Genomic DNA, 14610 nt, shown 5'->3' with positions numbered 1-14610 from the left:
GAAAGATTGAAAGAAAGATTGAAAGTTTGAAAGAAAGATTGAAAGACTGAAGATTGAAAGATTGAAAGAAAGATTGAAAGAAAGATTGAACGACTGAAAGATTGAAAGAAAGATTGAAAGTTTGAAAGAAAGATTGAAAGACTGAAAGAAATAATGAAAGAAAGATTGAAAGAAAGATGGAAAGAAAGATTGAAAGAAAGATGGAAAGAAAGATTGAAAGTTTGAAAGAAAGATTGAAAGATTGAAAGAAAGAATGAAAGAAAGATTGAAAGAAAGATGGAAAGAAAGATTGAAAGAAAGAAAGATTGAAAGAAATAACAAAAGAAAGATTGAAAGAAATAATGAAAGAAAGATTGAATGATTGGAAGAAATATTGAAAGATAGAAAAATTGAAAGATTGAAAGATTGAAAGAACGAATGAAAGAAAGATTGAAAGATTGAAAGAAAGAATGAAAGAAAGATTGAAAGATTGAAAGAAAGATTGAAAGATTGAAATATTTAAAGAAAGATTGAAAGAAAGAATGAAAGAACAATTGAAAGAAAGAATGAAAGAATGAAAGAAAAATTGACAGATTGAAAGAAATATTGAAAAAAGAAAGATTGAAAGAAAGAATGAAAGAAAGATTGAAAGAAAGATGGAAAGAAAGATTGAAAGAAAGAAAGATTGAAAGAAATAATAAAAGAAAGATTGAACGATTGGAAGAAATATTGAAAGATAGAAAAATTGAAAGTAAGAAAGATTGAAAGAAAGAATGAAACAAAGATTGAAAGATTGACAGAAAGAATGACAGAAAGATTGAAAGATTGAAATATTGAAAGAAAGAATGAAAAAGAGATTGAAAGACTGAAAGAAAGAATGAAAGAAAGATTGAAAGATTAATCAATTGAAAGAAAGTTTGCAAGAAAGATTGAAAAAAGAAAGATTGAAAGAAAGAATGAAAAAAAGATTGATAGATAGATGGATAGAAAGATTGAAAGAAAGAAAGATTGAAAGAATAACAAAAGAAAGATTGAAAGATTGGAAGAAATATTGAAAGATAGAAAAATTGAAAGTAAGAAAGATTGAAAGAAAAAATTAAAGAAAGATTGAAAGATTGAAAGAAAGAATGAAAGAAAGATTGAAAGATTGAAAGAAAGATTGAAAGAAAGATTGAAAGAAAGATTGAAAGATTGAAAGTTTGAAATAAAGATTGAAAGTTTGAAAGAAAGATTGAAAGAAAGATTTAAAGAAAGAAAGATTGAAAGAAATATTGAAAGAAAGACTGAAAGATTGAAAGAAAAATTGAAAGAAAGAATGAAAGAAAGATTGAAAGATTGAAAGATTGAAATAAAGAATGAAAGTTTGAAAGAAAGATTGAAAGAAAGATTTAAAGAAAGAAAGATTGAAAGTAAGAAAGATTGAAAGAAATATTGAAAGAAAGATTGAAAGATTGAAAGAAAGATTGAAAGAAAGAATGAAAGAAAGATTGAAAGAAAGATTGAAAGAAAGATTGAAAGACTGAAGGAAAGAATGAAAGAAAGATTGAAAGAAAGATAGAAAGAAAGAAAGATTGAAAAGAAGATTGAAAGATTGAATGATTGAAAGAAAGACTGAAAGATAGATTGAAAGATTGAAGATTGAAAGATTCAAAGAAAGATTGAAAGAAAGATTGAACGACTGAAAGATTGAAAGTTTGAAACAAATTTTGAAAGACTGAAAGAAAGAATGAAAGAAAGATTGAAAGAAAGATTGAAAAAAGAAAGATTGAAAGAAAATTTGAAAGAAAGATTGAAGAAGGAATGAAAGAAAGATTGAATGAAAAATTGAAAGACAGAAAGATTGAAAGAAAGAATGAAAGAAAGATTGAAAGATTGAAAGAAAGATAGAAAGATTAAAATAAAGAATGAAAGAAAGATTGAAAAATTGAAAGATTGAAAGAAAGATTTAAAAAAAGATTGAAAGACTGGAAGAAAGAATGAAAGAAAGATTGAAAGATTCAACAATTGAAAGAAAGATTGCAAGAAAGATTTAAAAAAGAAAGATTGAAAGAAAGAATGAAAGAATGAAAGAAAGATTGAAAGATTGAAAGAAAGAAAGATTGAAAGAAAGAATGAAAGAACAATTGAAAGAAAGAATGAAAGAATGAAAGAAAAATTGACAGATTGAAAGTAATATTGAAAAAAGAAAGATTGAAAGAAAGAATGAAAGAAAGATTGAAGGAAAGATGGAAAGAAAGATTGAAAGAAAGAAAGATTGAAAGAAATAATAAAAGAAAGATTGAACGATTGGAAGAAATATTGAAAGATAGAAAAATTGAAAGTAAGAAAGATTGAAAGAAAGAATGAAACAAAGATTGAAAGATTGACAGAAAGAATGACAGAAAGATTGAAAGAATGAAATATTGAAAGAAAGAATGAAAAAGAGATTGAAAGACTGAAAGAAAGAATGAAAGAAAGATTGAAAGATTAAACAATTGAAAGAAAGTTTGCAAGAAAGATTGAAAAAAGAAAGATTGAAAGAAAGAATGAAAAAAAGATTGATAGATAGATGGATAGAAAGATTGAAAGAAAGAAAGATTGAAAGAATAACAAAAGAAAGATTGAAAGATTGGAAGAAATATTGAAAGATAGAAAAATTGAAAGTAAGAAAGATTGAAAGAAAAAATTAAAGAAAGATTGAAAGATTGAAAGAAAGAATGAAAGAAAGATTGAAAGATTGAAAGAAAGATTGAAAGAAAGATTGAAAGATTGAAAGTTTGAAATAAAGATTGAAAGTTTGAAAGAAAGATTGAAAGAAAGATTTAAAGAAAGAAAGATTAAAAGAAAGAATGAAAGAAAGATTGAAAAATTGAAAGATTGAAAGAAAGATTTAAAAAAAGATTGAAAGACTGGAAGAAAGAATGAAAGAAAGATTGAAAGATTCAACAATTGAAAGAAAGATTGCAAGAAAGATTTAAAAAAGAAAGATTGAAAGAAAGAATGAAAGAATGAAAGAAAGATTGAAAGATTGAAAGAAAGAAAGATTGAAAGAAAGAATGAAAGAACAATTGAAAGAAAGAATGAAAGAATGAAAGAAAAATTGACAGATTGAAAGAAATATTGAAAAAAGAAAGATTGAAAGAAAGAATGAAAGAAAGATTGAAAGAAAGATGGAAAGAAAGATTGAAAGAAAGAAAGATTGAAAGAAATAATAAAAGAAAGATTGAACGATTGGAAGAAATATTGAAAGATAGAAAAATTGAAAGTAAGAAAGATTGAAAGAAAGAATGAAACAAAGATTGAAAGATTGACAGAAAGAATGACAGAAAGATTGAAAGATTGAAATATTGAAAGAAAGAATGAAAAAGAGATTGAAAGACTGAAAGAAAGAATGAAAGAAAGATTGAAAGAATAACAAAAGAAAGATTGAAAGATTGGAAGAAATATTGAAAGATAGAAAAATTGAAAGTAAGAAAGATTGAATGAAAAAATTAAAGAAAGATTGAAAGATTGAAAGAAAGAATGAAAGAAAGATTGAAAGATTGAAAGAAAGATTGAAAGAAAGATTGAAAGAAAGATTGAAAGATTGAAAGTTTGAAATAAAGATTGAAAGTTTGAAAGAAAGATTGAAAGAAAGATTTAAAGAAAGAAAGATTGAAAGAAATATTGAAAGAAAGACTGAAAGATTGAAAGAAAGATTGAAAGAAAGAATGAAAGAAAGATTGAAAGATTGAAAGATTGAAATAAAGAATGAAAGTTTGAAAGAAAGATTGAAAGAAAGATTTAAAGAAAGAAAGATTGAAAGTAAGAAAGATTGAAAGAAATATTGAAAGAAAGATTGAAAGATTGAAAGAAAGATTGAAAGAAAGAATGAAAGAAAGATTGAAAGAAAGATTGAAAGAAAGATTGAAAGACTGAAGGAAAGAATGAAAGAAAGATTGAAAGAAAGATTGAAAGAAAGATAGAAAGAAAGAAAGATTGAAAGAAAGATTGAAAGATTGAATGATTGAAAGAAAGACTGAAAGATAGATTGATAGATTGAAGATTGAAAGATTGAAAGAAAGATTGAAAGAAAGATTGAACGACTGAAAGATTGAAAGAAAGATTGAAAGTTTGAAACAAATTTTGAAAGACTGAAAGAAAGAATGAAAGAAAGATTGAAAGAAAGATTGAAAAAAGAAAGATTGAAAGAAAATTTGAAAGAAAGATTGAAGAAGGAATGAAAGAAAGATTGAATGAAAAATTGAAAGACAGAAAGATTGAAAGAAAGATTGAAAGATTAAAAGAAAGAATGAAAGAAAGATTGAAAAATTGAAAGATTGAAAGAAAGATTTAAAAAAAGATTGAAAGACTGGAAGAAAGAATGAAAGAAAGATTGAAAGATTCAACAATTGAAAGAAAGATTGCAAGAAAGATTTAAAAAAGAAAGATTGAAAGAAAGAATGAAAGAATGAAAGAAAGATTGAAAGATTGAAAGAAAGAAAGATTGAAAGATTGAATGGTTGAAAGAAAGACTGAAAGAAAGATTGACAGACTGAAAGACTGAAAGAGAGAATGAAAGAAAGATTGAAAGATTCAAAAATTGAAAGAAAGATTGCAAGAAAGATTGAAAAAAGAAAGATTGAAAGAAAGAATGAAAGAAATATTGAAAGAAATAACAAAAGAAAGATTGAAAGAAAGAATGAAAGAAAGATTGAAAGATTGAAATATTGAAAGAAAGAATGAAAGAAAGATTGAAAGAAGAAAGAAAGATTGAAAGAAAGATTGAAAGATTGAAAGATTGAAAGATTGAAATAAAGATTGAAAGTTTGAAAGAAAGATTGAAAGAAAGATTTAAAGTAAGAAAGATTGAAAGAAATATTGAAAGAAAGATTGAAAAAAAGAAAGATTGAAAGAAAGATTGAAAGACTGATGGAAAGAATGAAATAAAGATTGAAAGAAAGATTGAAAGAAAGAAATATTGAAGGAAAGATTGAAAGATTGAATGATTGAAAGAAAGACTGAAAGAAAGATTGACGGACAGAAAGATTGAAAGAAAGAATGAAAGAAAGATTGAAAGAAAGAAAGATTGAAAGATTAAACAATTGAAAGAAAGATTGCAAGAAAGATTGAAAAAAGAAAGATTGAAAGAAAGAATAAAAGAAAGATTGAAAGAAAGATGGAAAGGAAGAAAGATTGAAAGAAATAACAAAAGAAAGATTGAAAGAAAGAATGAAAGAAAGATTGAACGATTGGAAACAATATTGAAAGAAAGAAAGATTGAAAGTAAGATAGATTGAAAGAAAGAATGAAAGAAAGATTGAAAGATTGAAAGAAAGAATGAAAGAAAGATTGAAAGATTGAAAGAAAGATTGAAAGATTGAAAGATTGAAATAAAGATTGAAAGTTTGAAAGAAAGATTTAAAGAAAGATTGAAAGACTGAAAGAAAGAATGAAAGGCAGATTGAAAGAAAGATTGAAAGTAAGAAGGATTGAAAGAAAGAATGAAAGAAAGACTGAAAGATTGCAAGAAAGAATGAAAGAAAGATTGAAAGATTGAAATATTGAAAGAAAGAATGAAAGAAAGATTGAAAGATTGAAAGAAAAAATGAAAGAAAGATTGAAAGAAAGATTGAAAGATTGAAAGATTGAAATAAATATTGAAAGTTTGAAAGAAAGATTGAAAGAAAGACTGAAAGAAAGATTGAAAGATTGAAAGAAAGATTGAAAGATTGAAATATTGAAAGAAAGAATGAAAGAAAGATTGAAAGATTGAAAGAAAGATTGAAAGAAAGATTGAAAGAATGAAAGATTGAAATAATGATGGAAAGTTTGAAAGAAAGATTGAAAGAAAGATTTAAACAAAGAAAGATTGAAATTAAGAAAGATTGAAAGAAATATTGAACGAAAGATTGAAAGAAAGATTGAAAGAAAGATTGAAAAAAAGAAAGATTGAAAGAAAGATTGAACGACTGAAGGATAGAATGAAAGAAAGATTGAAAGAAAGATTGAAAGAATGAAATATTGAAGGAAAGATTGAAAGATTGAATGATTGAAAGAAAGACTGAAAGAAAGATTGACAGACAGAAAGATTGAAAGAAAGAATGAAAGAATGATTGAAAGAAAGAATAAAAGAAATATTGAAAGATTAAACAATTGAAAGAAAGATTGCAAGAAAGATTGAAAAAAGAAAGATTGAAAGAAAGAATAAAAGAAAGATTGAAAGAAAGATGGAAAGAAAGAAAGATTGAAAGAAATAACAAAAGAAAGATTGAAAGAAAGAATGAAAGAAAGATTGAACGATTGGAAGAAATATTGAAAGAAAGAAAGATTGAAAGTAAGATAGATTGAAAGTAAGAATGAAAGAAAGATTGAAAGATTTAAAGAAAGAATGAAAGAAAGATTGAAAGATTGAAAGAAAGAATGAAAGAAAGATTGAAAGATTGAAAGAAAGATTGAAAGAAAGATTGAACGACTGAAAGATTGAAAGAAAGATTGAAAGTTTGAAACAAATTTTGAAAGACTGAAAGAAAGAATGAAAGAAAGATTGAAAGAAAGATTGAAAAAAGAAAGATTGAAAGAAAATTTGAAAGAAAGATTGAAGAAGGAATGAAAGAAAGATTGAATGAAAAATTGAAAGACAGAAAGATTGAAAGAAAGATTGAAAGATTAAAAGAAAGAATGAAAGAAAGATTGAAAAATTGAAAGATTGAAAGAAAGATTTAAAAAAAGATTGAAAGACTGGAAGAAAGAATGAAAGAAAGATTGAAAGATTCAACAATTGAAAGAAAGATTGCAAGAAAGATTTAAAAAAGAAAGATTGAAAGAAAGAATGAAAGAATGAAAGAAAGATTGAAAGATTGAAAGAAAGAAAGATTGAAAGATTAAATGGTTGAAAGAAAGACTGAAAGAAAGATTGACAGACTGAAAGACTGAAAGAGAGAATGAAAGAAAGATTGAAAGATTCAAAAATTGAAAGAAAGATTGCAAGAAAGATTGAAAAAAGAAATATTGAAAGAAAGAATGAAAGAAATATTGAAAGAAATAACAAAAGAAAGATTGAAAGAAAGAATGAAAGAAAGATTGAAAGATTGAAATATTGAAAGAAAGAATGAAAGAAAGATTGAAAGAAGAAAGAAAGATTGAAAGAAAGATTGAAAGATTGAAAGATTGAAAGATTGAAATAAAGATTGAAAGTTTGAAAGAAAGATTGAAAGAAAGATTTAAAGTAAGAAAGATTGAAAGAAATATTGAAAGAAAGATTGAAAAAAAGAAAGATTGAAAGAAAGATTGAAAGACTGATGGAAAGAATGAAATAAAGATTGAAAGAAAGATTGAAAGAAAGAAATATTGAAGGAAAGATTGAAAGATTGAATGATTGAAAGAAAGACTGAAAGAAAGATTGACGGACAGAAAGATTGAAAGAAAGAATGAAAGAAAGATTGAAAGAAAGAAAGATTGAAAGATTAAACAATTGAAAGAAAGATTGCAAGAAAGATTGAAAAAAGAAAGATTGAAAGAAAGAATAAAAGAAAGATTGAAAGAAAGATGGAAAGGAAGAAAGATTGAAAGAAATAACAAAAGAAAGATTGAAAGAAAGAATGAAAGAAAGATTGAACGATTGGAAACAATATTGAAAGAAAGAAAGATTGAAAGTAAGATAGATTGAAAGAAAGAATGAAAGAAAGATTGAAAGATTGAAAGAAAGAATGAAAGAAAGATTGAAAGATTGAAAGAAAGATTGAAAGATTGAAAGATTGAAATAAAGATTGAAAGTTTGAAAGAAAGATTTAAAGAAAGATTGAAAGACTGAAAGAAAGAATGAAAGGCAGATTGAAAGAAAGATTGAAAGTAAGAAGGATTGAAAGAAAGAATGAAAGAAAGACTGAAAGATTGCAAGAAAGAATGAAAGAAAGATTAAAAGATTGAAATATTGAAAGAAAGAATGAAAGAAAGATTGAAAGATTGAAAGAAAAAATGAAAGAAAGATTGAAAGAAAGATTGAAAGATTGAAAGATTGAAATAAATATTGAAAGTTTGAAAGAAAGATTGAAAGAAAGACTGAAAGAAAGATTGAAAGATTGAAAGAAAGATTGAAAGAAAGATTGAAAGATTGAAATATTGAAAGAAAGAATGAAAGAAAGATTGAAAGATTGAAAGAAAGATTGAAAGAAAGATTGAAAGAATGAAAGATTGAAATAATGATTGAAAGTTTGAAAGAAAGATTGAAAGAAAGATTTAAACAAAGAAAGATTGAAATTAAGAAAGATTGAAAGAAATATTGAACGAAAGATTGAAAGAAAGATTGAAAGAAAGATTGAAAAAAAGAAAGATTGAAAGAAAGATTGAACGACTGAAGGATAGAATGAAAGAAAGATTGAAAGAAAGATTGAAAGAATGAAATATTGAAGGAAAGATTGAAAGATTGAATGATTGAAAGAAAGACTGAAAGAAAGATTGACAGACAGAAAGATTGAAAGAAAGAATGAAAGAATGATTGAAAGAAAGAATAAAAGAAATATTGAAAGATTAAACAATTGAAAGAAAGATTGCAAGAAAGATTGAAAAAAGAAAGATTGAAAGAAAGAATAAAAGAAAGATTGAAAGAAAGATGGAAAGAAAGAAAGATTGAAAGAAATAACAAAAGAAAGATTGAAAGAAAGAATGAAAGAAAGATTGAACGATTGGAAGAAATATTGAAAGAAAGAAAGATTGAAAGTAAGATAGATTGAAAGTAAGAATGAAAGAAAGATTGAAAGATTTAAAGAAAGAATGAAAGAAAGATTGAAAGATTGAAAGAAAGAATGAAAGAAAGATTGAAAGATTGAAAGAAAGATTGAAAGAAAGATTGAAAGATTGAAATATTGAAAGAAAGAATGAAAGAAAGATTGAAAGATTGAAAGAAAGATTGAAAGAATGAAAGATTGAAATAATGATTGAAAGTTTGAAAGAAAGATTGAAAGAAAGATTTAAACAAAGAAAGATTGAAATTAAGAAAGATTGAAAGAAATATTGAACGAAAGATTGAAAGAAAGATTGAAAGAAAGATTGAAAAAAAGAAAGATTGAAAGAAAGATTGAACGACTGAAGGATAGAATGAAAGAAAGATTGAAAGAAAGATTGAAAGAATGAAATATTGAAGGAAAGATTGAAAGATTGAATGATTGAAAGAAAGACTGAAAGAAAGATTGACAGACAGAAAGATTGAAAGAAAGAATGAAAGAATGATTGAAAGAAAGAATAAAAGAAATATTGAAAGATTAAACAATTGAAAGAAAGATTGCAAGAAAGATTGAAAAAAGAAAGATTGAAAGAAAGAATAAAAGAAAGATTGAAAGAAAGATGGAAAGAAAGAAAGATTGAAAGAAATAACAAAAGAAAGATTGAAAGAAAGAATGAAAGAAAGATTGAACGATTGGAAGAAATATTGAAAGAAAGAAAGATTGAAAGTAAGATAGATTGAAAGTAAGAATGAAAGAAAGATTGAAAGATTTAAAGAAAGAATGAAAGAAAGATTGAAAGATTGAAAGAAAGAATGAAAGAAAGATTGAAAGATTGAAAGAAAGATTGAAAGAAAGATTGAACGACTGAAAGATTGAAAGAAAGATTGAAAGTTTGAAACAAATTTTGAAAGACTGAAAGAAAGAATGAAAGAAAGATTGAAAGAAAGATTGAAAAAAGAAAGATTGAAAGAAAATTTGAAAGAAAGATTGAAGAAGGAATGAAAGAAAGATTGAATGAAAAATTGAAAGACAGAAAGATTGAAAGAAAGATTGAAAGATTAAAAGAAAGAATGAAAGAAAGATTGAAAAATTGAAAGATTGAAAGAAAGATTTAAAAAAAGATTGAAAGACTGGAAGAAAGAATGAAAGAAAGATTGAAAGATTCAACAATTGAAAGAAAGATTGCAAGAAAGATTTAAAAAAGAAAGATTGAAAGAAAGAATGAAAGAATGAAAGAAAGATTGAAAGATTGAAAGAAAGAAAGATTGAAAGATTAAATGGTTGAAAGAAAGACTGAAAGAAAGATTGACAGACTGAAAGACTGAAAGAGAGAATGAAAGAAAGATTGAAAGATTCAAAAATTGAAAGAAAGATTGCAAGAAAGATTGAAAAAAGAAATATTGAAAGAAAGAATGAAAGAAATATTGAAAGAAATAACAAAAGAAAGATTGAAAGAAAGAATGAAAGAAAGATTGAAAGATTGAAATATTGAAAGAAAGAATGAAAGAAAGATTGAAAGAAGAAAGAAAGATTGAAAGAAAGATTGAAAGATTGAAAGATTGAAAGATTGAAATAAAGATTGAAAGTTTGAAAGAAAGATTGAAAGAAAGATTTAAAGTAAGAAAGATTGAAAGAAATATTGAAAGAAAGATTGAAAAAAAGAAAGATTGAAAGAAAGATTGAAAGACTGATGGAAAGAATGAAATAAAGATTGAAAGAAAGATTGAAAGAAAGAAATATTGAAGGAAAGATTGAAAGATTGAATGATTGAAAGAAAGACTGAAAGAAAGATTGACGGACAGAAAGATTGAAAGAAAGAATGAAAGAAAGATTGAAAGAAAGAAAGATTGAAAGATTAAACAATTGAAAGAAAGATTGCAAGAAAGATTGAAAAAAGAAAGATTGAAAGAAAGAATAAAAGAAAGATTGAAAGAAAGATGGAAAGGAAGAAAGATTGAAAGAAATAACAAAAGAAAGATTGAAAGAAAGAATGAAAGAAAGATTGAACGATTGGAAACAATATTGAAAGAAAGAAAGATTGAAAGTAAGATAGATTGAAAGAAAGAATGAAAGAAAGATTGAAAGATTGAAAGAAAGAATGAAAGAAAGATTGAAAGATTGAAAGAAAGATTGAAAGATTGAAAGATTGAAATAAAGATTGAAAGTTTGAAAGAAAGATTTAAAGAAAGATTGAAAGACTGAAAGAAAGAATGAAAGGCAGATTGAAAGAAAGATTGAAAGTAAGAAGGATTGAAAGAAAGAATGAAAGAAAGACTGAAAGATTGCAAGAAAGAATGAAAGAAAGATTAAAAGATTGAAATATTGAAAGAAAGAATGAAAGAAAGATTGAAAGATTGAAAGAAAAAATGAAAGAAAGATTGAAAGAAAGATTGAAAGATTGAAAGATTGAAATAAATATTGAAAGTTTGAAAGAAAGATTGAAAGAAAGACTGAAAGAAAGATTGAAAGATTGAAAGAAAGATTGAAAGAAAGATTGAAAGATTGAAATATTGAAAGAAAGAATGAAAGAAAGATTGAAAGATTGAAAGAAAGATTGAAAGAAAGATTGAAAGAATGAAAGATTGAAATAATGATTGAAAGTTTGAAAGAAAGATTGAAAGAAAGATTTAAACAAAGAAAGATTGAAATTAAGAAAGATTGAAAGAAATATTGAACGAAAGATTGAAAGAAAGATTGAAAGAAAGATTGAAAAAAAGAAAGATTGAAAGAAAGATTGAACGACTGAAGGATAGAATGAAAGAAAGATTGAAAGAAAGATTGAAAGAATGAAATATTGAAGGAAAGATTGAAAGATTGAATGATTGAAAGAAAGACTGAAAGAAAGATTGACAGACAGAAAGATTGAAAGAAAGAATGAAAGAATGATTGAAAGAAAGAATAAAAGAAATATTGAAAGATTAAACAATTGAAAGAAAGATTGCAAGAAAGATTGAAAAAAGAAAGATTGAAAGAAAGAATAAAAGAAAGATTGAAAGAAAGATGGAAAGAAAGAAAGATTGAAAGAAATAACAAAAGAAAGATTGAAAGAAAGAATGAAAGAAAGATTGAACGATTGGAAGAAATATTGAAAGAAAGAAAGATTGAAAGTAAGATAGATTGAAAGTAAGAATGAAAGAAAGATTGAAAGATTTAAAGAAAGAATGAAAGAAAGATTGAAAGATTGAAAGAAAGAATGAAAGAAAGATTGAAAGATTGAAAGAAAGATTGAAAGAAAGATTGAAAGATTGAAATATTGAAAGAAAGAATGAAAGAAAGATTGAAAGATTGAAAGAAAGATTGAAAGAATGAAAGATTGAAATAATGATTGAAAGTTTGAAAGAAAGATTGAAAGAAAGATTTAAACAAAGAAAGATTGAAATTAAGAAAGATTGAAAGAAATATTGAACGAAAGATTGAAAGAAAGATTGAAAGAAAGATTGAAAAAAAGAAAGATTGAAAGAAAGATTGAACGACTGAAGGATAGAATGAAAGAAAGATTGAAAGAAAGATTGAAAGAATGAAATATTGAAGGAAAGATTGAAAGATTGAATGATTGAAAGAAAGACTGAAAGAAAGATTGACAGACAGAAAGATTGAAAGAAAGAATGAAAGAATGATTGAAAGAAAGAATAAAAGAAATATTGAAAGATTAAACAATTGAAAGAAAGATTGCAAGAAAGATTGAAAAAAGAAAGATTGAAAGAAAGAATAAAAGAAAGATTGAAAGAAAGATGGAAAGAAAGAAAGATTGAAAGAAATAACAAAAGAAAGATTGAAAGAAAGAATGAAAGAAAGATTGAACGATTGGAAGAAATATTGAAAGAAAGAAAGATTGAAAGTAAGATAGATTGAAAGTAAGAATGAAAGAAAGATTGAAAGATTTAAAGAAAGAATGAAAGAAAGATTGAAAGATTGAAATATTGAAAGAAAGAATGAAAGAAAGATTGAAAGATTGAAAGAAAGATTGAAAGATTGAAAGATTGAAATAAAGATTGAAAGTTTGAAAGAATGACTGAAAGAGAGATTTAAAGAAAGATTTAAAGAAAGATTGAAAGAATGAAAGAAAGAATGAAAGGCAGATTGAAAGAAAGATTGAAAGTAAGAAAGATTGAAAGAAAGAATGAAAGAAAGATTGAAAGATTGCAAGAAAGAATGAAAGAAATATTGAAAGATTGAAATTTTGAAAGAAAGAATGAAAGAAAGATTGAAAGAAAGATTGAAAGAAAGATTGAAAGAAAGATTGAAATAAAGATTGAAAAATTGAAAGAAAGATTGAAAGAAAGATTGAAAGAAAGAAAGAAAGATTGAAAGAAAGATTGAAAGAAAGATTGAAAGAAAGATTGAAAGAAAGATTGAAAGAAAGAATGAAACAAAGATTGAAATAAAGAATGAAAGAAAGATTGAAAGAAAGATTGAAAGAAAGAAAGATTGAAAGATTGAATGATTGAAAGAAAGACTGAAAGAAAGAATGACGGACAGAAAGATTGAAAGAAAGAATGAAAGAAAGATTGAAAAAAAGATTGAAAGACTGAAAGAAAGAATGAAAGAAACATTGAAAGATTAAACAATTGAAAGAAAGATTGCAAGAAAGATGGAAAGAATGAAAGATTGAAATAATGATTGAAAGTTTGAAAGAATGATTGAAAGAAAGATTTAAACAAAGAAAGATTACATTTACATTTACATTTAGTCATTTAGCAGACGCTTTTATCCAAAGCGACTTACAAGGGAGAATAACATTCAGCTACATTGCGACAGAGATTAGTGTAACAACAACATTGGTGTAACAATAAATACTGCAAGGTGGTGCTCAGTAATTGTAGATTAGGACAGGAGGTACTCACTGAAGAGCTGGGTCTTCAGGTGCTTCTTAAAGACAGAGAGGGAGGTCCCCGCTCTGGTCATTTTTGGCAGCTCGTTCCACCAACGTGGAACTACAAATGAGAATAGCCTGGATTGCCGTGGCTGTATGGCCGGCAGAGCCAGGCGACACTCATTAGACGAGGGCAGCATCCGGGGGGCAACATGTGCTCTTACAAGAGCATTTAAGTAGGCGGGAGCATTCCCAACAATCACTCTGTAGGCCAGCATAAGAGACTTGAACTTGATGCGGGCGGCTACAGGTTACCAGTGGAGCTCGATGAGCAGCGGAGTGACATGTGCCCTCTTTGGCTGGTGCGAAGCGGCAGGACCGGGAGACGGCGGCAACATGGTCCGAGAATGTCAGTTGGTCATCAATAATGACACCAAGATTCCTTGCAGCCTTGGTAGGAACAAGAGATAGAGAGTCGATTTTAATATCAATGTTGTGATAAATACCTTGTTTGGCCGGGAAGACCAGCAGTTCCGTTTTCGCCAGATAGTCAAGTAGTTTAGATACCTCACTTTCAGCGAGGGGGGCGAAACCAGGGAACGATGAGCCTAGGGCTGGAGAAGACAGGTTGTGAGTAAGTTGTTTAGTGAATTGGCTGCTGATGGCTGCCACATTGTTAGTAAAAAAGGAGGCAAGGCAGTCAGCAGTGAGGTTAGTAGCTGGGGGAGGTGGTGGAGGGTAAAGCAGAGACTTGAAGGTGGTGAATAACGTACGTGTGTCTGTGGCACCGTTGATCCTATCGTTGAAGAAGGCCTTCTTGGCAGCAGTGATGCCGGAAGAGAAGGAGGACAGCAGTGTCTGGTAGCTAGCAAGATCCTCAGTTGTTTTGAATTTGTGCCATTTCCTCTCGGCTGCTCTGAGGTCAGTGCGCGTTGTCCGGAGGGTGTCAGTCAGCCAAGGGTGCGACTGGGTTGAACGAGCAGGTCTGGTGGATAGTGGACACAGGATATCCAGACATGAGCTCAAGGTGGAGCAGAGGGAGTCAGTGGCATCATTAACCTGCAGAGAGGAGAAAGTGCCATGGGGTGGAAGAGAAGAGGAGAGCACAGAGGAGAAGTGGGTGGGAGACAAGTTGCG

This window comes from Zeus faber (assembly GCF_960531495.2).
Source record: "Zeus faber genome assembly, chromosome: 4".
NCBI lineage: Eukaryota > Metazoa > Chordata > Actinopteri > Zeiformes > Zeidae > Zeus > Zeus faber.
This window is presented reverse-complemented; position numbering follows the sequence as displayed.